This window comes from Myotis lucifugus, unplaced genomic scaffold, assembly GCF_000147115.1.
Source record: "Myotis lucifugus unplaced genomic scaffold, Myoluc2.0 scaffold_143, whole genome shotgun sequence".
Lineage (NCBI taxonomy): Eukaryota > Metazoa > Chordata > Mammalia > Chiroptera > Vespertilionidae > Myotis > Myotis lucifugus.
The window spans coordinates 1,312,624-1,339,274 of record NW_005871191.1 but is presented as its reverse complement, the minus strand read 5'-3'; the positions used below and the strand labels follow the sequence as shown (position 1 = coordinate 1,339,274).

The 26,651-nt window shown below is 36.2% G+C and overlaps 1 non-coding gene across 1 annotated transcript; it reads left to right on the top strand.

Annotated features, from left to right (window-relative positions):
• Positions 1–24,858: 24,858 nt before the first annotated feature.
• On the top strand, positions 24,859–25,026 carry LOC111827217. Its single transcript, XR_002830715.1, has one exon. It is a non-coding gene; the product is annotated as a U1 spliceosomal RNA (small nuclear RNA).
• Positions 25,027–26,651: the final 1,625 nt, after the last annotated feature.

Here is a 26,651-nt window from a genome sequence, read left to right as displayed (position 1 = left end):
AATAAAAGAAAAACACATCCCTCTTCATTAACATTCTTGACTTTCTTTTTTAAAAATATATTTTTATTTATTTCAGAGAGGAGGGGAGAAGGAGAGAGAGATAGAAATATGGGAGAATCATTGATCGGCTGCCTCCTGCATGCTCCCCACTGGGGATTGGGCCCGCAACCTGGGCATATGCCCATGACCAGAATCGAACCTGGGACCTTTCAGTCCGCAGGCTGACGCTCCATCCACTGAGCCAAACCAGCTAGGGCAACATTCTTGACTTTCCCTAATAATTCTTTGTATATGTCCTTTTTATTGTTGTCACACAAAGATCTCCTCTCATTCACCTAAATCTGTGGTCGGCAAACCGCGGCTCGCAAGCCACATGCGGCTCTTTGGCCCCTTGACTGTGTCTCTTCCTCAAAATACCACTGTGCGCACGCACAGTGTGATTGAAACTTCGTGACCCATGCGCAGAAGTCGGTATTTTGTGGGAGAGCTGGTATTTTGTGGAAGAGCCACACTCAAGGGGCCAAAGAGCCGCATGTGGCTCGTGATCCGCGGTTTGCCGAGCTGCAGTTTGCTGACCACTGACCTAAATCATTGAAGATTTTGGCAGTTGAATGATAGACTATATCTATGCCTCACATTTTGTCACTGTCAGGGTAATTTTATTGTCTGTTTGGTTGGATGTTAACTATAAATGAATCAGTCTTAATGATTAATGTCATTACTCAAGCCAACAGTCTTTGACCCAGTTTTTCTTTTTCTCTTAAATGTCCAGCTCTCATTGCCACACAGTAAAACTCTCCAGTTATTCTGTTATGGCAAATGTTAATACTTACAAAGAGGACAGTTAAGAAAAATCAGAATTGGAAGTGAGCTGAGTACAAAAACATCAAATTCACCATCATTCTCTGATATCTATAAGAGCCTTTCAAGATAGTGAGCCTTTCAAATGTAGTTCTTAGATTTTTTTAAGTATTGATAATGGTATTGATTAATCTGTATTTTCAAAGATTTAAAGTTATATATGAAATCATAATCTGGTGGTTAAAAGGGATCTGCAAAATTGTCAAATAAGGAAATAAGTGTTTTAAGATAGATAACATTAAGTACTTAAATAATTCAAGTTTTCATCTGTTAATGAATAAAGATGAAGGAAACTTGAAATATGGACCAACAAACTTAAAGGTAGCCATCATATGTAAATTTCCAGTGCTCTATAGCTTAATCAACTCCCTTATGTAGAAAATGTTTATTTCTGGGATACATTTTCATTTATAGATAATATTCATGATTTAACATAATTGGCACCAGATCTCAATCATTAAAACTAAAGATTTTAATTAAAACTGAGCTTGTGAAAATGAATTTCATGATCAGTAGATATATTAGATATAACATTAAAGAGATTAGGGACAACAAATTGCATTAAATGGAAGATAAAAGCTTTTATTTCAGGTTATATAGTAAGATATAAAGTCTGCACTTCTGATTCCTAAATAATATATGAATAAATCACTTGTAGAAACCAGAAATCATATAAGTTGAGCTTTTATTAATCTGAGGAAACTCAAAGATTGAGTTTCTCTTAGAATAAAAGAAAGTGGCATGGATTGCTTTTTCTGGGCTACTTCTTGAGGGCTATGAGTGAGGGCAGTAAGAAGAGAGTTCTCACTGTATTTCTGTCCAGAGAGGAGACAAGTTAGGTAACTCCCCACACACAAATGAAAGAATAAACACCATAACATATGAAATGTGTTCAACTTTGCTGATATCCAGAGGATATCAATAATTTTATATTAAAACTCTATATTAAAACCATGATAATATTCCATTACACATTCAGCATATTGGCAAATGTTCTACCAACTAAAAAGCTAAAAAAAATTATCATTTGCAACCTTGAAAGTAGTAATTGAAACAAGTAAGACTCTTCAATGTTTCCTAAAACTAATTTGTGAAAGTTTACTGAGGAATAGTAGATTTTAATATTTTCAAGTATCTTCTCACAAATTATTGATTAATTATAGAAGGAAAATTATAGTGAATAAACCTGTGGAACCCCACATATGATTAAAGTTAACATTACCAAAAATGGAACAAATTAACCTCAATTTCTTATAATACACTAGAGGCCCGATGCATGAAAATTCGTGCAAGAGTAGGCCTTCCTTCCCCTGGCTGCCAGCACTGGCTTTCCTCTGGCATTCAGGACCCGTGCTGGCTTCCCTCCAGTTGCCAGCAGGCACCCGGAACCCAGGCTGGCTTCCCCCACACCCTTGGCCCTGGCATTCAGGAAGAACATTCGGAATGACGTCCAGAAGATGTCCAGTTTAATTAACATATTACCCTTTTATTATTATAGATAGTCATAATCTAACATGGCAAACATGGGCAAACTAAAACTGAGAAACATTACACAATAACAACTTATTTAACTCTGAAAGGTGTGGCTCCATTGGATGGAAATCTTCCCATGCACCAAGAGGTCACCACTTCAATTCCTCTCAGGACACTTTCAGGGCAGGGGAGGGGGATTTGCTGCAGGCTGGATCCTCTCCCTTTCTCTCTCTCTAAAAAAAATCAATAAAAGCATATGTATAAAATAAATATAATCTATTCAATGTAATTCTACAAACCATTTTGAAAAGAAACAATGAAGTTAAAGTACACTGACTTTCAAAGTACATGGTTTTAGGGAATATCTTTCTCATTTAGAATATTTATAACATATTGTTAATTGATGTTCAAAAAGATCTTGTTCTCATTATGTTTGTGTGTTGTTTTGTCAAATAGATATGCTGCCCACAATACACTGCAAGAAAGTACAATAGTTCTTTCCCCTTCAGGCTATTAGATAATTGTGCTTTAGTTTATTTTCACTTAAATATTGACTTTACTATCAACTAAATTTCTACTGGTTTTCTTCAAATCCTGTGTTTTTGTCATCTGTGTATTCATTCTTCATATTTTAGAAGATTTAAAGAAGGCTCTATAGATGATTTTTCTTCAATTTTATATTCTTACCATTTTACTCTGGAACTAATAGGAAGAATAAATTAAGTTTTAGTGGGGGAAATCCTTATTCTGCATAAAAACTTAAACTATTTTAAAAGAGAAACTAACCATAAAATCTGCCTCATATTTACATGGTTAAACATTTCCTTGACAATGATTAGATATTAAATTGAAATTTTATGTAGTGTGCACATTGGAGACAATTTGGCCTTCTATTTCCAGTGTGAAAGCATTCTCAAAGTCAATTTCTTTCATTGTATGAGAATGCATCTAATTTGCATTTTGGCTTAACATAAATAGATTCCATATTCTGGACACAATGTTTTTACATAAAATTAAAAGTTGCATATTTAATATTAACTACAGACCCTCTAATATCTGTGAACACAAAATGTATTCCTATTCCTTTGCAATTTCATGAGAATATTTAACATTGTATAAAGTTTGAGCTGATGTTTTAAATGTTAGAGAAAAAGGTAATGTAGAATACCTACACTTTGGGAAATGTTACCTTTCCTAAACAGACCAAAACAATGAAAGTAAAATACTTAAAAATTATTTGATCCAAATAATATATGTAGATACACCAAGGTATAACTTAGTCTTTCTCTTTTTTGTTGTTGTTGTATGGGCTAGACTAAGTAACCAATTCCAAATAAAATAGTATAACAAAGAAAAATATTAGCATCATAGTGGGAAAACCTGATAAACACAACTGTAACTAGATGATTATGATAAACATCATCAGTAATATCATGTAGCCTGTGATATGATAATATAAGAAGAGCACTATATTTCTGGTGTTCTTTCTAAAAATCCAAAACCCTTTTCTAATCATGAGAAACATTAGTCAATTTTAACTTGAATGACAGTCTACAAAATCCTTGGCCAGTCTTCCTTCAAACAGTGAAGGTCAAGAACAAACTAAGAAACTTGCAAATACTTGGGTACACTAAAGAGACATGAATAAATGTGTGCTGTTATCCAAATTGGGTTTAGTATAGAAAAAGGACCTTAGCAGAAAAGCTGGTCAAATTCAAGTAACGTTTGGAGTTTATTTTATAATAATGTACTAAGGTTGGTTTCTTCATTGCAACACATAAAATGTGTACAATGTAAAATGTTAATAGGAGGAACTGAAACCAGGTGAGGGGTTTCTGTAAATCTAAAAATGTTATTTTTAAATGAAAAAATAAGTGAAATAGACTCAGTCATGGCTTCCATGAAGGAAGGAAGGAAGGAAGGAAGGAGGAAGAAAGGAAGGAAGGAAAGGAGGGAGGAAGGAGAAATGGAAAAAGGGAGAAAAGCTGAACTATATAAACACAGTAACATTATATACTTCAGGTTCTCCTGGGGACAGTAAATTTAATTTAAATTTAGAACACTAATTGCTGCAGTGAGAATAATGCTGAAAATGAACTAATACTAGTTAATAGTACAGGTGTGACAGCTATGAGAAATTAGTAATTTAGTATTCAACTCTGCAGGTAAATGTCAATGCTTAATTGCTAGTTCACCATATTAACAATGAATAGAAGATTCATCATGCGATTGAGTCAATACAATGAAGCCACATCTGTAATTGATTTTTTGATTGTCAGTCATTAAAAACTGTTTAGTCTAATTTAAGGATGCTTCAGAGAACATACACTTATTGGGATTAAAAATGTAGAAAGGAAAATATTTTTGGATTCTTTTTTCTTTTTGCTCTTCTGGTTGTTTATTGCTTCCTCATATTTCAAATCGTTGATTTGATTCTCAGAATTCCCTACTCTACTGTTAAATCCTTGTATATTATTCTTTATTTCAGTCAGTGTATGTTTAATTTCTGACTGGTCCTTTTCCCTTTTTTTTGGCGGTTTCTAGAAGATTCTTGAGTAATCTTATAACTGTGTTTTTGAACTCTATATTCAGTAGTTTGCTTTCTTCAATTTCTTCCGTGTTTCCTTGTTTCCACATTTTGGCTCCTTCCCTGTATTTGTTTCTATGTATTGGGTAGAGTTATGTCTCCTTGAGTTGATAGAGTGACCTTATGTAGTAGGTGTTCTATAGGGCCCAGTGGCTCAGCCCCCCCAATCACCTGAGCTGGGAGTGCTAGGTGAACCCCTTTGTGGGCTGTGAGCACAGTCTTGTTGTAGTTGGGACTTGATTGCTGTTGGTGTCACTGGGAGGAATTGACCTCTGGGCCAAATGGCTGTGAGGACCAGCTTCGACTACAGTGAGAGAGCTGCTGTGCAGGAGACACCCCTATGGAGGAGGACTTGCTTCAGTGGAGCTTTGGTGCTCACTGAGTCTGCCCCTTGAATGTGTTGCTTATGGATGTGTAGAGTTGTAATCTGGTGTGGTCTGACAGTGACCACTGGGTACACTGGCTCTTGGGTCTCCAGGGAGGTACAAAGTCAGCCACTGCCTGGGGCTAGCAGGAGCTACTGAGAGATCTGCAAATTCATCCTTTTTGTATCAGGTTTGGAAGTGCCCTGATGAGGCCCAGCTATGAAGCAAGGCAGGCTTGGTCCTTTTATTGGTAGTTTTGGGGCTCCCTGACCCAGCTGCAGCTTGTTTGAGAGATTTTACCCTGAGCAAGGAAAGGCCACAGCTTGGGTGGGATTGTAAATTGGAAGAGGCAGGGTTTTAGGGAATCCCCAGGGTGGAGCAAACAGAAATGGCTGCCAGTCAGCCCTGCCATGGTCCCTACAAGCACCTCTGTCTGTGAGAAAGCTGCCGCCAAGTTCCTGCCTGGATGTCAGACAATCTAGTTCCTCCTCGTAAGTGTCTGTGTTCCCCAGAGCCTCATCCTGGTGCTGGAGCTCAGTGGAAGCAGGACCTTTTAAGTTCACTTTGTGGTGTCGGCCTTCTAAGAGGAACAGCTGGGCCTCCAGCAGCCTCTGTGTCACTGAGTCCAAATCCCTACTGGTTTTTACATCCGTAGTTCTTATGGCCTATAGGGACTTCTTTTCCCAGCTCTGGGACTCTGGGCTGGAGGTCTGGTGTGGGACCCCTTGCTCCTCCTGGCAGCCTCCACAGAGATGATCTCCCTCCAGATTAAAAAGAAAGCACACATGGGTGCCAGCCCAGCCCATTCCGTGCCTCTACACCTCTTAACAGTCTCAGTGTGCTTTCTTCTTGACTCCTCTCATTGTAGGACTTCCATTCAGCCAGCTTTCCAGTGGTTCTGGATAATGGTTGTTCTGTATTTTATTTGTAATTTTTATGTGCTTGTGGGAGGTGGTGAGTACAGGCATTTACCTATGCAGACATCTTCCAAACCCTCTCCATCCTAACTAAATTACAATAAAACCAATGACTTCTATGATCAATAATTTAAAAGGGAAATTAGAGATAAAAATATCATCTAGTATTTCAAGGATACACATATGAACATGAGCAATAGTAGAAGATGGTAAATAGGGGTTTGTTTTTGAGGTACTAGAGAAAAGTCTGTGACATTCACTCTCCATCCTGAAATCTCTATTTTTGGAAGTTGAATAAATAAGCTTGAATGTGTTACTCTTTCAACTAGAAGCAACAAACCCAAACAAAAACAAACTAGGAGAGGAATTTGTTCCAAGGTTTTAAATGGACAGAAACTTCATGGACCCGAGCTTAAGAATGCACAAGAGGGTTGGAAGCAGTAATGGAGTCTTTTAGGAATTTATTTGGCCTCCTCTTTCTTGTCTTTGTGCACCTTCATTCCCTCCTCATCCTTGATCTGACTTCAATCTTCTTGGAACTGGCTCTCTCTGCTGGAGCCAGAAGATATCTGCATCATGGCTCAAAGGAGTCTTCACTGTAGTTCTAATTTTTACAGACACTAAAGGACTAGCTCTGGAGAAAGATATTACTTGGATAGTTGGGTCAGCTGCCTGCCCTGTTAATCCATCCACTCTGATAAGTAGAAGTGGGATCACATGGAAAAAATCTGGTAGCTTAAGAGGCTCATCTCTGCCTTTGTGGAGGAGATAGTTCCTGGGAGCGGGGTGGTGGTTCCCCGCTTAAACAAAAAAAATGTGTATTATGAGTATGTTTTTCTTTCGTGTGAGTATAATTTACAGTACAAAGGTGAAATTCAAGAAATAATTTTGAATGGGTGGCTTTTTAGAATACAGTAATAGCTAATTTCTCATCTATCACCCTTTATTTGTTATATGATGTTATTTGATGTTATATTGACTGCCTAAGCACACTAATTTATGGAGGAACAAGAAATAGTCATTTCATTTAATGAACGCTTTTTAAAAATATTTATTGTTGAAAATTTTGCATAGGTCCTCCTCCCCGCCCCGCCCCCCACATTAACCTCTTCCAGCCTGCTCCCATTACCCCCTCCTGCCCCATCCCTCACCACCCCATTGTCTGTGTCCAGGGGTTATGAATATATGCATACAAGTTCATTGGTTGATCTTTTCCCATCCACCCTCCCCTGCCTTCCCTTTGAGGTTCAACAGTCTGTTCATGTTTCTATGACTCTGAGCCTACTTTTGATGCCAGAAACTATGTTAGATGCTTTAAATGTAATTAATAGAACTAAGCATTTAATTGTTTCAGTGAATGTCTCATTTCTCAGGCACTGTTCAAGGGCCTGGAAATTCAGCTACGTGGAACATTTCATTGCAGTGGTAATGGGTGTTCACAAGCAGAAGGAAAGGGTGCTATGGGGAAGTGGAATCAGGGAGTGATCTCACTTGATATTTACATAAACCCTGCTAGATAATGTGACAGAGAAGTTATCTGTCATTTAGCATTGCTAATTTTTTTTTTCACCAAGAGGCCCAGAGGGTGGGAGGGAGCCTAAATTAGAAGTCAGGCATATCTTATACAGAAGTCCTTGCTTTGTTATAATGAGGGGATATTAAAAATGTGGATGTTGCTGTGATGAACACAAAGTCCAAAAGATGGTTGTTTCTGGCAGAGAAGAAGGCTAAAAACGCAGGTTCACTGACTGGGAATCACATTTTCTTGTTGTGGATTTTCTCTACAAAAACAGATGAAAAGTACAGAAAAAGTGGGTGCAGCTTTCTCATGAACTAAATTACCAAGAAGTGCCAAATCAATATAGCTTTTGTTACTAATGGTGCCATAAACACTTCATATCCACACTTAGACTCACTTTTCTGAAAGAAAATCAGTTTCTTGTAAAAGTGGTGCTGGCACAGATGGAATATTTTGAATTTTATTTACACAGAGACATTTAAGGGAAGAAAAGTTTGATGGCTTGTATTTTTAAAAATGAGATTCTTTTAAAAAAATATATTTTATTTATTTATTTTAAATTTTTTTTTTTTACAGAGAGGAAGGGAGAGGGATAGAGAGTTAGAAATATCGATGAGAGAGAAACATCGATCAGCTGTGCCCGCAACCAAGATACATGCCCTTGACCGGAATTGAACCTGGGACCCTTCAGTCAGCAGGCCGATGCTCTGTCCACTGAGCCAAACAGGTTAGGGCAAAAAAAATGAGATTCTTTTTAAAAATTCTTTATTGTTGAAAGTATTACAGATGCCTCCCTTTTTTCCCATTGACCCCTTCTAGCCCGCAACTTCCCCCTGCCCCTGGCCTTCACCACACTATTGCCTGTGTCCATGCTTTATGCATCCAAGTTCTTTGGCTTTTGTTTCATTTCAGTGCCACTACACAAAGCAAAAAATGTCTCTCCCCCCCACCCCCAAAAAAGTAAAGAAAAAAAATATCTGGAGTCTTGAATATTTATGTCTTTTACAATAACAAGTGTTGCGCTAAATCTGCATTTTTTCATTGCTGAGAATAATATGAAAATCAAATGATTGTGGTTGAAGCACGAATCTGATTATTTGTGAAAGATGAGTTATCAGGTGTCACATTTTTTATATAATGGGGAATTTTATATTTTTCTGTTTATTTTGCATAGAGAAGTTCTATAAATTTTTAAGATTATTCATGTTAATAAATGACTTTATGGCAACTTGGTAATAGCTAAAATTTATAGAGAAGTTACCACACGTTCAATATGCCTCAGTTAGTAAAGCAACAGCTAACAAGATTATTCTGAGCCAACATTCTGAGAGGATACACATATGTTTCAAAATTTTACAAAGTCTATATATTAAAAATAAGTTTACTTTTTAGTAGTAAACAGGCAAAACTAGAGACAGTTTCTCTCTGAGTGGTTCATTATTTCTCAATGCATTTTACTTTTTGCCTGGCTTTGTGGTCTGAATGCAATAACAATTTATTCTTTGTTTCCCAAGTTTACTATAAGGGGTTAATAAATATTCAGACACTTCAAAGTATAATAATATAAATGAATAAGAAATTTTAGGACTCTTACAAATTCAAATTTTTCCTCATCATTTTAACTTGAGTATTGAGATTATCTTTACATGTGGCCCTTTTACTGTTAAATTGGGGGATTTATTATGCTAAATGCAATGTGAACATAGTATGATCAAGAAAGTCATGCACTTTCAATTATTTCAAGATTAAGCAAATTAATGGAGATTTTCATGTCATAGTTTCCTATGGTGTTGCAGAAAGATTGATGAATATAGAGACATTAAAAATAATTAAACATTTCAAACAAACAAAATATCTAAATGTTTTCTCATGCAGGCTTGCTGTAATCTCTCCTTACATTTTTTCCCTCCAAGTAGCACGTTATTTTCTGAACTGAGTTCTTAAGTGAGTTAGAAGATGTGAAATAGTAGTCTTTTGAAGCTCAATAATAGAACTTATTATTAATTTCTTTCACAGCTTTGAATCATGTGGACTGTGAAACATGTAAAAGTCACTATGCCAGTGGAATGAATTCTACTGGGAATGGAAGAGAATGAGTAATTAAAAGTGCAGCAAGGGAAATTGCTTGTGCTTAAAATCCAGTTTCAACAGTGACTGGCTCTGTAAATTTAGGCAAGCTAGTAAACCTCTCAGCAGTTAGTTCATCCTCTATATGGTTTGGGTAATAATACTAGTAGTTTTCTGATGGTTGATTAGGTATTGGGGATAATGCTCTATAAATTTTATTTATTGCCATAATTATAGTATATCTCCAGCACTCATATTTCTTTATAGTTTTGTTTTCTGTATTCATTGTTGCATATTAACTCTTCTCAAAAGATGAAAGTTCTATGTGGAAATTCTCCAGAAGTAGAAGGCAACATGCAGGAAACAATGGGTGTGGAAAAAATGTAAAGATCTCTGATCTTTGTGACTAAGTCAGTACACCCAATATCTTTCTCTTATCTCTTTTTATATCACTTGTCACAGTTTTATTTTTACATACTTTCAGTAAGATTATGATTAGGCACTGTGCCAAATTTGTATGACAAATAATAATAGTAACAAAAGTGATGATGACAAGAATGATAGCAACTATTAATAGATAACCAAGCTGGTGATATCACTTTATATTGTTTTATTTTTATAATTTAAATTCTTTATTGTTGAAAGTATTACATATGTCTCCTTTTTCCCCCGTTGATCTCTCCCTAGCCGCTCCTGCCCCTCAGCATAGGTGTGTGACCCCCCAGTGTCTGTGTCCATTGGTTATGCTTACATGCATACATACAAGTCCTTTGGTTGATCACTTACCACACACCATCCCCCTCACCCTACCTTCCCTCTGAGGTTTGATGGTCTGTTTGATGCTTCTATGTCTCTGGATCTACTTTTGTTATTCAGTTTATGTTGTTCATTTATTCCATAAGTGAGTGAGATCATGTGATATTTATCTTTCTCTGACTGGCTTATTTTGCTTAGCATAATGCTTTTCAGGTTCATCCATGCTGTTGCAAATGGTAAGAGTTTTTTGTGTGTTTTTTTACAGCAGCATAGTATTCCATTGTGTAGACATACCATCGTTTTTTTTTTACCCACTCATCTGCTGATGGGCACTTAGGTTGTTTCCAAATCTTAGATATTGTAAATTGTGCTGCTATGAACATAGGGGTGCATATATTCTTTCTGATTGGTGTTTCTGATTTCTTGGGATATATTTCTAGTAGTAGGATCCCTGGGTCAAATGGCAGTTCCATTTTGAATTTTTTGAGGAAACTCCGTGCGCTTTTCCATGGTGGTTGCACCAGTCTGCATTCCCACCAGCAGTGCACGAGGGTTTCTTTTCCTCCGCATCCTCTCCAGCACTTGTCATTTGTTGATGTGTTGATGACAGCCATCCTGGCAGGTGTGAGATGATACCTCATTGAAATTTTGATTTGAATCTCTCAGATGATTAGTGACTTTGAGCATTTTTTCATATGCCTCTTGGCCTTCTGTATGTCCATGTTAGAAAAGTGTCTGCTTAGGTCCTTTGCCATTTTTTGATTGGATTGTTTATCTTCCTTTTGTTAAGTTTTATGAGTTTCCTATAAATTTTGGAGATTAAACCCTTATTGGATGTAACATTGGCAAATATGTTCTCCCATGCAGTGGGCTCTCTTGTTTTTTGGTTGATGATTTCTTTTGCTGTGCAGAAGTTTTTTATTTTGATGTAGTCCCATTTGTTTATTTTCTCCTTAGTTTCTATTGTCCTAAGAGATGTATTGTAGTAAAGATAATACTATGAGAATATTTGTGTATATTATCTCATTAATTGAATCGTGTATGGATTATAATGACCACTTTTTAAAAATGATTTTTATTGATTATTTTAGGGAGAGAGGAAGGGAGAGAGATAGAAAGATAGAAACATCGATGCCAGAGGAACATAGATTGGCTGCCTCCTGCACACCCCCTACTGGGAATCGAGCCTGCAACCCTGGCATGTGCCCCGACTGGTAATCAAACCAGTGACATCTTTGTTCACTGGTTGGTGCTCAACCAATGAAGCGCATTTGCTGGGCAGTATAAATACCATTTTTATAAAATAGAAAGCTGAAGTTTGATTAGCTAGTACAAGTATTACAGTGAGAAAAAGAGTTTGAAACTTGAAACTATTTGCTGAGATTCCAAATAACTTTCTTCCTTTCCTTATTTGTATAAACATGTTTCAGAAGTTAGAACTTTATAAGTTGCCAAAATACATGTTATGTGTTTTAGATAAAAATAACAGAAGTTATGTTTTTTCAAAAGAAATTCAGTATCAAAATTCACATTTGCCAGAAAAAGACAGAGAGAAGGAGAGAGAAAACATAGCCAAAACCACAGAATCTTCCTACTAAAATGTTAAGTATTTAATTCCTTTTGATATAAAGCATTAGATTTATTAAATATTCATTGTTCTGTTCAGTTCTTTAAAAACAAGGGTTTTTTTTAAATAAAATGAGTATCATATTAAAAATTTATGTCCGGATCACATTCTCTAGGAACCTAAGTCTTAGGAACATAAAACGGTGAGTGATATGCACTTTGTTCTGAAAGGATTTTTATGTCAATTAACTTACTTTAATAGGTCCTTCTTGTGCTTAATTTGCATTTTGTTTTTACTTCATACTTGTGCAGAAATCTGAGATTATTTTTAATATGTTATTTTTATACATACCAAAAGTATTTCCACATTATTTTGAAGATAGATGTTTAGATTAACTTAAAGCTGAATCTATTTAAATGGAAATGTGCTAATGTACTTTAGCTTTGTAGAAATGGACTTTTAGAAGTATAATTTCTGGATCTTTGTACCCTGAAAAGTTATAAATTGGTCTTTTTCTTATAGATGCTTCAATTTGGTGGGAATATATGATTTAGCAATAAGAATTATATAAGTAATTTTCAATTTGTTGCAGTCATTTTGTATTGATGGGTGCATTAGCAATGTTCTCCTTAGCATATTATATACTATTTAATTTAGTTTTATTCAAGAGAAAATAGAATAATTTATCAGAAATAAAAAGTTTTAATTTATAATTCTGTTACAAGGTAGGAAGGACTAAGCTAGCCACAGTGTATAACTTCCACCAAGAACAACAGCAAACATTGAATAAAATGGAGGAAATATTTATAGGAGAATAATGGTTATATACTGAGGCAATAAAAACTTGAGAGACTAATTTATTGGAGTGTCATAAACCTCAACTGGATGCACTTAATTCTGCAGACATATTTCCCCCAGAAATTTGCTAATTCTTACTCCCAATAATTGATGTTCAAATTTTGCACTTGGATAGGACTATTGAAAGGGGCACAGGAAAAAAAAATGTAGTGCTTTTTGAAGACATTGACCTTAGCACATATCTGGTTTACCCTCAGGACGTTTGCTGAAATTGGGGTTATGTTATATGGATACTAAACAATTATATGTAATCCTACTAACATATTGAATGGATTTTCAGCAGCCTCATGAAACACAAATTAAGATTGGAACCTATTACAGGGAAGAACCCTGTAAATTATACTGGGCTGTCACTTCAGTATTATATATGGCTAGGCATAAATCAGAGGTAGATTGAACCTGCAGTACTGTGAACAGTTCTTGCCTTGATCATATTCTTGAATTGACCGTCAGATTCTTCCATCATTTTATTAACCTAGCAGAGGAAATTGTGAACCCTCTCTGGAGGAATATAATACCTAGAGCCTTTGAAATTCTTTTAAACACAGTTTCTGGCATCAAAATTTACTACACGTAACAAAACTTAGGAGTACATAAATGGAAACCAAGATCAGAAACAGAAAACAAAAACAAATTTAAATGATATAAATTTATTTAATAGATGACAAGAGACTTAAAATAAATTTACCATAGAAATAAATAGAAGTAAATAAATTAAACGATGGAGAATCAAAATTTCAAATAAAGAATAAAATGCAAATTCTAGAATAAAAAGTCATCACTTGATATGAAGACATTCTTAAAAATTTAACAAAAGACCAAATGCAGCAAAAAGCAGAAAAAGTGAACTGAAAGAAGTATCAATACAAAATGCCAAACTGATGCACACAGATAAAAAGGAAAAGAAAACATAGAAATGAGCTTTGGAGATGTGTGAGTAAAAGTGTAAAGGTCTAACAAATGTCTAAATGTAGTCCCCTCATAAGACAGGAGAAAAAGGGAGGAGAAAAAATATTTGAAGAGATAATGACTACACAATTTTTCCAGAAGCCCTATGAAATTCGAGACTAACAAACACAAAGAGTACAGTGCACAGGTGTGTCACAAAAGATTGTTGGAAAACAAAGACACACATAATAGGATGGGGAAAGGGAGGGGGAAAACATTACCTTAGAGCAGTGGTTCTCAACCTGTGGGTCGTGACCCCTTTAGGGGTCGAACAACCCTTTCACAGGGGTCGCCTAAGACCATCCTGCATATCAGATATTTACATTATGATTCATAACAGTAGTAACATTACAGTTATGAAGTAGCAACGAAAATAATTTTATGGTTGGGTCACAACATGAGGAACTGTATTTAAAGGGCCAGAGGTTGAGAACCACTGCCTTAGAGGAACAACGCTGAGACTGAAAGCTGACTCTAATGCAGAAATTATGGAAACAGGAAATCATTGAAATAAACATAACAATCACCTATAATAATGCTTAAGTGCTGTAATGCTATAGCATGCAATAAAAATATATTTTACCCTATTGCAACATGTGAAGGTGAAGAATCTCACTTTCCTCTGGGATAAGAAATGCTGAAATTGTATCATGTTTACTACATGTTTGGCATTGTTCTATGCTCTTTACATATATATTCACTAATTCAGTCTCCATTTTTTAAAAAAAATCTACTTGGCAGATGTTATTTTTATTGACAGTTTACAAGTGTCAAAACTGAGACTCATACCATTTAAATAATTTGGCTATAGTCACTCAACTAGTAAAAGGCAGAACCAAAATCCAAACCCAGCAGTCTAGCTTTGAAGTTAATAATATAGAAAATCAATATAATATTTTTAAAAACTTTAAACCACTCTAAAAAAATTATGTTACCAGAATATTCTCAGTAAATTTTTTATGAAAACAATTATGATGATCAGAGTAGAGTGTCATGTGATTTGGAGGACAGGAGACTTCTCTGGCTCCCAGGTTAAAATATCTTTAACATGACATTTAAGTTCTCCACGATATAGTCATTGTCAATTTCTTTGGCCTCACCTACCATTTCATTAAACGCTAGAGGCCTGGTGCACGAAATTCATGCATGGGTAGGGTCCCTAGGCCTGGCTAGCGATCAGGGCCGATCAGGGCCTCTGCCTGCCAGTCAGGTCCTTCCTTCCCCTGGCTGCTGGCTGCCGGCCGGGGCCTTCCTTCATTCCGCACCACCCCCTGGTGGTCAGTGCACATCATAGTGAGCAGTCAAACTTCCAGTTGGTCGAGCTCCAGAGGGGTAAACTTGCATATTAACCTTTTATTATATAGGATTGCCTGTCTGCAGTTGTATTCCAATACTATCACATATCTGAAAGTTTCTAATCACACTAAGCTCTCTTCCTGACTCTGAATCTGTTTATTCTTTTTGAGTAGATCACCCCTACCCCCACCCCTGTAGCACATCAAAGCCATCTTTTTCACTAAAGGTCTCCCCTCACTACAGAATCAGTTCTTTCGTTATAAATCATTTGTCCCTTTACATAATTTTTGAAGATATTTTCACTCAATATGGATTTATTGTTCATATATCAATTTCTCCAAACTGATTTTAATCACAGTTTAGGTCTTTTTATTCACCTCCATGTTCTCATTTAAGTCAGTGCCAGGGACTTGGTGTTTACTCAAAAGTAACACATGGGAATGAACAAATAGATAAATGACTATGGAAAGTATGAAATAAATCCATAAAGATTTGATATTTTGGGATAAATGTTTCTGAATTGAAGTTGCAGCTTCATAGAAATGAGTAGATGTTTATGGTACCCATTTACTTATTTTTCAAACTTTAATCAAATTATTTATGAAACATTTGTGATGTTCAACTTAGAGCATATATAGTTTGGGAGATGGGCAATTAAAGATGAGTCTGTATCAAAAGTCCACAGAAAAGCAAAGAGGATTCAATTCATAAGGGATGCAAACAATTATAAGACATGATAGAGGATAATAAAGGTTATAAAAATACTCTGATAAAGTGTTAGAGAATTACAAAGAAGGAAGAATTTTCTCCTATCAGGTTATCAAAGAGTATTTTCATATATTCTATTACTCATGTATTATGTTTTTTTAAAAATTATTAATATGTTTTTATTGATTTCAGAGAGTAAGGGAAAGGAAGAAAGAGATAGAAACATCAATGATGAGAGAGAATCATTGATTGGCTGCCTCCTACTTGGGATTAAGCCCACAACCTGGGCATGTGCCCTTGACTGGAATCGAACGCAGGACCTTTCAGTCCACAGGCCGAAACTCTATCCACTGAGCCAAACCAGCTAGGGCTCATGTATTATGTTTTAAATGTCTCCATTGTCTTGCTCAATGATGGGCACATAGTAGATCCTTAATTTTTATGACATGACTATAAGATTTAGGGATATGGAAATATGCCAGAAGAGTATTCAGGAGAGAAATAGGTAGAAACAATCTCAGAAGCAGGGACAAATGGGGCAAGTATGGGGGAAAATGTCTATCTGTTTTTAAGGGAGAGAGTGAAGGGTATGGGTATGGTAAGACTGAAGATCCCAAGAGAATAACATTGCACTAGAGGATTTTTGGATTATCTGTCCAGCAAAGGTAGGAAAGGAAAAAGAACTCAAACTGACTTTATAGTCCATTTTATTAAGACATAATCCACATACATATAATTTATTCATTTAAATTGTACAATTCAATATTTTTTCATATATTCACATAACTGTGTAACCATCACCACAAACAATTCCTGTGTCATTTAGTCCTGATACCAGTGTCTCAAGGTGATTATGATTAAACAACATGTTTACAAATCACCCAATAAAGCACCTGGCTCCTATTAAACATTGCTTAATAAATGCCAGCACATACTGTTAGTCAAGTGAATTATAAGTGACAGAGAGGAGCTCTATGAATTGTCTCTACAGCGATCTGAACCTTAGACTGCCACAGTTATTAAATTTGGAGCAGAATTGTTGACTCGCCTCAAATAATGTTCAGAAAACTTTTATAAACAGCTAGTCTAGTATTACCAGTCATTGAAAAGTGAATCAATAGGTGATAGTAAATCATCAAATCTAAGGAACTAGCTAAATTGATAGCAAGCTCATGTGGGAAGGGGCTCAATACCAGAAAATGTTTCACCAGCAGAGGTCAAAGTTGAGACACCACTCAAGGCCTCCCATGGCTTCTTAATGGTGCAAGTGCCTCTTCTGACCTTTCCTTAACTTGTAAAGATAAAAGCTTCCATTTGACCCAGCGATCCCACTTCTGGGAATATGTCCTAAAAACCCCAAAACACCAATCAGAAACAGAAATTGCCAGCCATGAATACTATATCTAGCAATGTTCTTCTTTTGATATGAAGGAGAAATAAAGACTTTTTAAGATATACAGAAGCTAAGAGCATTTACCATCATGAGTTCTACACTGTAAGAAATACTCAAATGGGCTATACCACATGAAAGAAAGAACAAAAGGTCACAAAACTATGAGTAAGATCACCAACAGGCGAACAGATGCAGGATATTAAACTCTTTTATAGAATAGGGTACAGTTCGCTAAATATCACATAAAGGTGTTAGAAATAAGGCGAGCCCCCAAGTCAGGGGTACTGGTAAAACACAAAACATACTCGGGAGCCAGGCAGCAAGGCAAACATCTTTACTTCTACATAGAAGGGTGCACACACCAAGCAGGTGGTCTGCTCAGCTTTATAATCCGTGACACACGTGACCTGTCCCTTGCTCTTGATTGGAGCTCAGGCGCACAGTGTTTCATGATTGGCTAATTCAAAGGGAGGGGTTGGCCTTTGCTGTTTCAAGATGGCAGCCCCCAGGGGAGCTGCAAGCCATGTGGCCAACGTGGCGGCTGCCAAGTCACGTAGTCCAAAATGGTGGCTGTCTACACTGTTCTTTGACAGAAAAGATGATTTGTTTATTCTCACAAAGGTTAAAAAGGTAATAATATTCAAAAAGAGGTGGAAGCCCTGGGCAGTGAGGCTCAGTTGGTAGGAGCATTGTCCCATATACCCATACACTGAATGGTCACAGGTTTGATTCCCGGTCAGGGCACATATCTAGGCTGTGAGTTCACACCTGGTTAGGGTAAGTGCAAGAGACAAGCCCCCCTCCCCCCCCCAAAAAAAAGGCAGCCTTTCTGCTTATTTTCAGCAAAGCTTGATGGTTTGTGCATTTCAAATGTAATAGGACACAAGTGCAGCTATCAATGTTCAGTGGTTTATGACTTAAAAATATTTTTGAAGTCTTGTTTAGAGTAGCAGCTATTGAAAAATCTCAAGGAAATGAAGGACAGAAGGTTACATAAATTTCAGTTCAGTTAAGATTGTGTGTGTGTGTGTGTGATTGTATGTTCCTCCTATGGTTGCTAAGAAGTCACTGTCTTCCTAACAGGGAATACAAGCAAATATGTGATGTGGGAGAGTTTATTACTGGGAGGTTGGTCACCAGTAGAGAGAGCTTGGGTCTGGGGTTCTGCTTTTATTGGAGTTAAGGGTGGGGCCTAGAGTTTCATGCACTCCCTCTTTATTGGTAAATTTGATACATAACAGTGGGAACTTAAAGGGGGAAGATAAAAAGCAAGCTGGCTCTTTTTGTAGTTGTGTGCCTGCAATGTGTTTATTAAAATAGCCATCATGACGCTAATGGCTCTCTGAAGTGGATCCCTTGCCAGTCAAAGCTTAATAAGGCATTTGCATTGCAAAAAGAAGAACCAACTGTTGGGGTTTACAGGACAGTAATGCACATAATATTTTTATTTATTTTTTTTAAAATTTCTTTATTGATTAAGGGTATTACATATGTTTTTCTTATACCCCCATTTCTCCCTCACCCCCCCCCCCCACTCATGCCCTCACCCCCCTGTTGTCTGTGTTTATTGGTTAGGCTTATATGCATGCATACAAGTCCTTTGGTTGATCTCTCCCTCTTACCCCCAACCTCCCCTACCTTCCCTCTGAGGTTTGACGGTCTGTTCTCTGTCTCTGGATCCGTTTTTTGTTCATCAGTTTATGTTGCTCATTATATTCCATAAATGAGTGAGATCATGTGATATTTATCTTTCTCTGACTGGCTTAATTCACTTAGCATAATGCTCTCCAGTTCCATCCATGCTGTTGCAAATTGTAAGAATCCCTTCTTTTTTTTTACTGCAGCGTAGTATTCCATTGTGTAGATGTACCACAGTTTTTTAATCCACTCATCTGCTGATAGGCACTTAGGCTGTTTCCAAATCTTAGCTATGGTAAATTGTGCCACTATGAACATAGGGGTGCATATATCCTTTCTGATTGGTATTTCTAGTTTCTTGGGATATATTCCTAGAAGTGGAATCACTGGGTCAAATGGGAGTTCCATTTTTAGTTTTTTGAGGAAACTCCATACGGTTCATAATCTTTATTCTCCCTCCTTTTCTCCCCCTATCCTCTCTTTTCCAAGACCCTGATTTTTCTGGGATGGCATAATAGTGAACTCATACAACATAAGCTCTTGTGTCAGGCTTCCTTTTCTAGAATCCAGGGAAGACACCCCTAAAAAAATTCCTGTTCTTGCAAGTTAGTAATAAAGGGAAATGATCCAGCTTTTTCCCCCTGCTTTTTCTAATAGAAACTGTATTTCCGATAAGTAAATAGCCCAATGATGAGAAAAAGCTAATATATGATAAACCAATATCAATAAATATAAAGAAATGATAATATTAGAAAATTATCATGATGCCTCCTAGGTGAGGATACTTGAAGGTAGGGCCTGGGCAACTAAGAGACAAGTTCATAAAAGAATGGAGTCAGGATTAGATCTGTATTGTGTTAGAGCAGCTGGGATCCAGAGCCAGATGTCAAGGGACAAAACAGATAAGTGAATAAATTGTGCTAGAGTCAACCAGTGGAACATTATAAACCAGGGGCATATATGAAACATGTGATGAATCTTAGTAATAACATGAGTGAAAAAAAAACAAATCCCAGAATACTACATGTCATGTTATACTCTATGACAAACCACAAAACTAAGAAAAATATTGCTTCAGTTTAAACATAGGTTAAAAAAATTATAAATAAAAAAGCAAGATAGTGAAAAACATGTACAGTTATTTGTTGCAAATGCAGTAAGATGAGGGGGATAACTGCATGTATTTAGGTACATGATAATCTAGTATCAATTTGTGTTCATTTTTTAAAGGATAAAAATTAATCCAGCTCTATGTACCTGGGTTTAAAATTTAAATTACCTCTCACATGTGAAGTTCTTAATGAGTGAATAATTTGTTTCCAAATTTTTTTAAAAATATATTATTGATCTGAGTGTTGATCCCTGTGGTATTCTTGCAGCCCAACAAAATGTTAACATGGAAACCAACTTTTAACATGAAGAATATGATGAAAGAAATTTTCAGAACCCTAGGTCTCTATGGAAACAGTTAAAACAGGGAAAAGAAATGTAATGCTTGCCTGCTTTTTATTTTCTGCTTCATTGAAAAATGGCTTATTTGAAATAAACAATATTTTTAAAATGTGATATGCTTTTAATCTCTGAATGAAATTAATATTATCATCCCTCTAAAGAGTAGTTGTACTAGTATATTAGTTAACTTAGCTTATTTTCCTCTTCTTTTTTTTTCCATATTGACTACATTACTGGAACTTAAAATTATATATAACATAATTAGGCTATATGATGTAGCCTATTGCTCCTCGGCTATAAGTCTGTACAGCATGTTACAGTATAAAACAACATGAAATTGTATATATACAGAATTTTATATATTACAATGGACTAAAATGTGTCCTCTCAAAATTCACACTTTGAAGCCTTAACTCCCCAATGTGACTGTATTTGGGGATACCTTCTTAGGTGCTCTGGGGTATGCAGAAGACAAATTCACTTTGCCTATACAAACAGATGTCTTAGTGGGTGCTAAATCTCAATTTTATTATAAATATCCAGACACTGCAGGCAAAATGTCTCTTTTGGCTTGAGTTATGTTCATGCCTTCTATCTGGGAATGGGTTAATATAAACAACTTTCTACATATTAAATAATTGCTTAGAAAAACAATGCAATCTTTTTTTTTGTTTTGTTTTCCATATGTCTCGTGGTCACTCATATGTTTAGTAATATTTCTAGATTTTACCCCCTCTGAGCTTATGGTAGAGTCACAATCCCTGCCCACCATCAGCCTGGGTTTCTGAGTAACAGCCCACCATCAGTCAGCCTGGATTTCTGGAACTGACTTGGATGGACATGTAGCCTGAGGAAGAAATAAGCCTTCATTTTGTTAAGCTATTGAGTTTGGGGGGTTCTTGTATTACTATAGAATATCTTAGGCTATCCAAAGAGTTGTGACGTTTCTTAACCATTTTAGCATTTAAACATAACAATCGTAATTAACTTCCACAGTTACTTTGGCTCTTAAAATTTAAATTAACATCAAGCTTGGGTGAAGCAGTTAGTAAAGGCCCCAATTCTTTCATTTAAATGAAAGAGCGAAGCAAGTAGGACAGGATGAGGAGTCTCCTGAGATTTCTCAACTGGCTGACTGTGCCCCATTTCTACTTGTTAGAAACTGAGATACTTATATCTGAAGGAACTCATAAAACATCTGAAGTCTTAGACTGCAAAAACAGACATAGGCTAGTGGAGTCGTCTTCTTTTCTTCCACTTGAAGAATGTAGAAGGGGGAAGGGAAAAAAAAGGCCCTAGAAGGATAACAAATGTAACAAATAAACTGGCTTGATATATGCTCTTAGTTAAATGTTTTAGTGGTGCGATTTAGCCCAGGGTTGTATTGCATCTCTCAAGAATGGGAAAAGATAGGTTTTTATAGTAGCTGAACTTACTAACATTTGAACTGATCATGCTGGAGATGGGCATTTCCAAGAGAAAAGTTTAAAATAAATGACAAGTTTTAGTACCAATATTCTTTGAATACCCACTGTTTGCTACCTAGTTAGGATTGTATATAATTAACATATTTTACAACTTCATCAACATTTTGAGCTTATTCTTATTACTCTTATCATTATTCTTATTTACATATGTAAGGAAGGAATTGAAGTTTGGGGTTCTAATTCATTTTTTCCAATGTTCCTAAGTTAATACATTATGTAACTGGGATTCATTTAACACATTTATTGTACCCTTGTATTTGAAGTCTGAGAGAAAGATCAGAATCAAGTATGATTCCATCATCTTTTGGACTCGACCAAATGAAAGAGTGAAGTCACTATTAATAATCTGGAACTTACTAGAAATCATTGTGTCCCATACATATTGCAAACTTCAAGAATCATCAGTTCTACAATTCTCAATACCACTTAGAGTAAGTTATCTAATTCTCTACTTTTCCCATACACGCCCTCCACTAGTTGCACCAAGTTCTGAAGATATAGATATATGTTTAGTCATTAAACAGATGTATGATTATTTGAACCACCCAGATTTGATATCACTTTAGCAGTGAATAGAGGACGGGTGCAAATTTTTTTAAGTTTACCTGTGCCTCTTTCACTATTGCTTTTTTAGAATTATACCTTATATCTTGAATAGTATTGTAACCTAACCACTATGACATTTTGAGTTCTTCAAGGATCATTGGATTCCCTCACATTAAGCTTTCAGACACATCTGCCTGTCAGTGATGATGCCAAAGGTACTCATTTTTCATTGAAGCGAAGAGCTAAAGTTTATTTTATACTCAGGTTTTATTATTTTTTGACCCATTACATTTTTTTATAATATTCTGGACAATATTTGAATGTCTTTGAAGGATATGGAAGACTTTCCGATAGCCGGGGTAGAAGTGTGTCTAAGTGTTTACATATGGGTAAATGATATTAAAAAAACATAGGAAGTTCAACCTATTTTTTTTTTTAGAACTTACAGGAAAAGCAATAGTCAAAATGTCATACAGGTTAAAAAAGAAAGAAAATCCAATCAACTGCTCAGTAGGATCAAATTCCCTTCTGCTCTTATATCCTTAGGCATGTCACAGAGCAGATCTAATTCCTTTGTTTTTCATTTCAACATGAAACTTGAAACTAAAATAAAGCCAGATCATTTGTGCCTGGGTTGAAAAAGGGCTCAAAATTAGCTTCCCAGGAGCAATAATACAATATCTTACTATTTGCTGCTGGTTGTATGATAGTCACCTTATACTATTGGTTCAAGGAAAGAGGGAAGACCCAGTGGCATTTGGTCAGTCATTCTCTATACTGAGAGCAACAGAGGGAAAGATCATCATTGAGCTCTACCAGCTCTTTTGGTTCATTGTGCAGAGCACAGATGGTCTCTCTGACTTTATTTTGCTCCTGTCATCACAAGCTTGAAAACAAACAAACTTCAAGCGCTGTATTTTGCTTATTGAATCACATACATGTACTTTAACACAGTTCCCCCTTGCACTCAGGTGCACAGCTAGACTATGTTCCCACCCCTTTCATAATCAGGAGGGGCCATGTGCCTTAGTTCTGACTGATAGAATTGAGTGGGATTGGCAAGGCTCTGAGTTTTCATGGAGTCATACATACCTAAATAACCACCTGAAAAGCAACCTTACTCATCTGATTCACACCTATTAGAACTGTTTATAAGTGAAAGATTTTGGTTGTACTGAAATATTATATATCGGTTCTACATTTTTAGCAGCTGCGCTATAAACAAGTCCACATGACATTTAAGACCACTTACACCAGCGGTTCTCAACCTGTGGGTCGCGACCCCGTTGGGGGTCAAACGACCCTTTCACAGGGGTTGCCTAAGACCATCGGAAAACACATATATAATTACATATTGTTTTTGTGATTAATCACTATGCTTTAATTATGTTCAATTTGTAACCATGAAAATACATCCTGCGTATCAGATATTTACATTACGATTCATAACATTAGCAAAATTACAGTTATGAAGTAGCAACGAAAATAATTTTATGGTGGGGGTCACCACAACATGAGGAACTGTATTAAAGGGTTGCGGCATTAGGAATATTGAGAACCACTGACTTACACCTTGTCAGACGAGTTTTCTTTCGCATGGCATTTTGTTTGGCAGCATATTTTCTAGCCATAACAGTATGCTATTTATTCTAAATTCTCCAAAGTCATTTAATACTTCCTTTTTCATATCGCTGCCTTTTGTCAAGGATACCTTTTCTTGGATTGTGTTTAAGTGCCAGGAAAACTGTACTCAGCCTTTTTTAGAAACTTTGCCAATTCTAGTAGTGAAAATAATTGCTCATGAATACCCCATAGTATCTTTTTAAATTGTTTTTATTTTTTTAATTATTCTTTATTGTTGAAAGTATTACATATGTTCCCTTTTTTCCCCCCATTGACCCCCTCCAGCCCGCCCCTGCCCCAGGTCTTCAGCACCCTATTGTCTGTGTCCACCCGATGGTACCTTTTGCTCAACTCTTACAGCTGTTATATCTATCTCACCAATAGTTATCAGGCAAAGACCTAGCATAGGTCAATTAAAATCTGATAAATGAGAAATACATTAAAGAATATACAGGAACTCTATTCTCTTATATTTTAATAAGAAGCCTATCTACTGGTTTTCTGTTTGTTGAAGTCTCATTCCCTGAGATTCTGGTACTGTGCTCCTCCCCTATGTGTAGAAAATGCAGGGTGATAGAAAATACGTTACTACCTAGGCCGATAGAGAGAGAGAGAGAGAGAGAGAGAGAGAGAGAGAGAGAGAATGAGTGAATATAAATATTAAACAAAATCAGGACTTCTAAGAGATATTTGTACACTCATGATCATTTCAGTGTTATTCACAATAGCCAAGAGATGGGAGCTGCTAAATTGCACATCAATGGATGGATGGATGTCTTTTAAAGTAACATATACACATACTTACCTGGCAGGGGAGATATCATGATCACGAAGGTGGTTTTCCCAGGGCGAGGCTTATCCATTGCACTCCGGATGTGCTGACCCCTGCGATTTCCCCAAATGTGGGAAACTCGACTGCATAATTTGTGGTAGTTAGTGGGGGACTGCGTTCGCGCTCTCCCCTGTAAAAAAAAAAGTAACATCTACATATAATGGAAGATTATTTAATCTTAAATAACAAGGAAATTCTGACAGATGCTACAATATGGACAAACATTGAGGACATTATGATAAATGAAATAAGCCAATCAGAAAAGGACAAATACTATGTTATCCTACTTATATGATTTAGCCAGAGTAGTCAAATTCATAGAGACAAAGTAAAATAGTGATTATCACATGCCTGATGAGAGGGGAAAATGGGAATTTTTCTTTAATGAGTATTAAGTTTCAGTTGAGGAAGATAAAAAGAGTGGTGGTGATGGTTGCACAACAATGTGAATGTATTGAATGTCAATGAACTGAACACTTAAAAATGGTTAACATGGTAAATTTAATTTTGTTATGTATATTTTACCACACTTTTTAAAAAAATCAAGATTATGCAAAGTTAAACAGCACATCTTTTTTTGGCACATTTTATTCCTAGGATTTAAAGAACAAAGACCAACTTAAAAGGTGGTCAAGTGACACTAATTACCGACATTAACATGACTAAATGTAGGTGGCATCCATGGAAGACACAATCCTTAGAGCATGCATCTTGAAATTTTGAGGTGGTAAACCTTGAAAATGTAAGAACAAAAGGACAGATTATTTTACTTCATATTCCTCTTCCTCCAAATTTATCACTGCTACCTCATTGTGCTAAGCATTTCTTGATTATCACATGTAAATATTTCTCATCTCAAGACTTCATAGATTTGACTCTTGGAGTTTCAGGAAAACCATTCACTCTTTCTGAGATAACTTGGTAGTTTTTAAGGGGATGAACTTCGGTGAGGTAGGAAGTACTTGTTTCAAGTTCATTATTCGTGCCCTGCTGAAGGAAAGTGGAAGCAGTAAGTGCTGAGAAGGGTTAGAAATGTGCTGAGTTCTTGATTTTTTAAAAAATATGTTTTATTGATTTTTTACAGAGAGGAAGGGAGAAGGATAGAGAGTTAGAAACATCGATGAGAGAGAAACATCGATCAGCTGCCTCCTGCACACCCCCTACTGGGGATGTGCCCGCAACCTCATGCCCTTGACCTGAATCGAACCTGGGACCCTTCAATCCGCAGGCCGACACTCTATCCACTGAGCCAAACCGGTTAGGGCTGATTTTTAATTAAGAATAAAATAAAATGGAGCAGGTGTCTCTGGGACAAGACAATAGAACTGGACATCTGAAAACGATGGCATATTTTACCTCTGAATACTTGTAACTATCTGGGAATTGTTGAAAATAGTCTATAAATTAAAGAATTCTGCAGTGCATTTTCTGAGTCACCTTGGAATCCTCTGCAGCTGTAAAGCTCATGCACTTTATAATTTGCCTTCCGCATGGAGTTAGTTTCTAAATCATTTTTTGTCTATATTTTGCCCTGTTTTCTTTCTCCTTGACCTTTCTAATTCCACTGATTTCTTTGAAATAGGTCATTCTTTGTTTCAAAATAATGTATTTTTAGGTGAACTTTATCTAACTGATTAAGATATACAGTAAACTAAATAATTGCTGCAGTTTCCTCATACAAGAAATAATGTTTAATTTTTCATTTCATTTAGTTTGCTGTGTCTGCTGCTGCTTTTTCTAATTTAGTTATCATTCTGT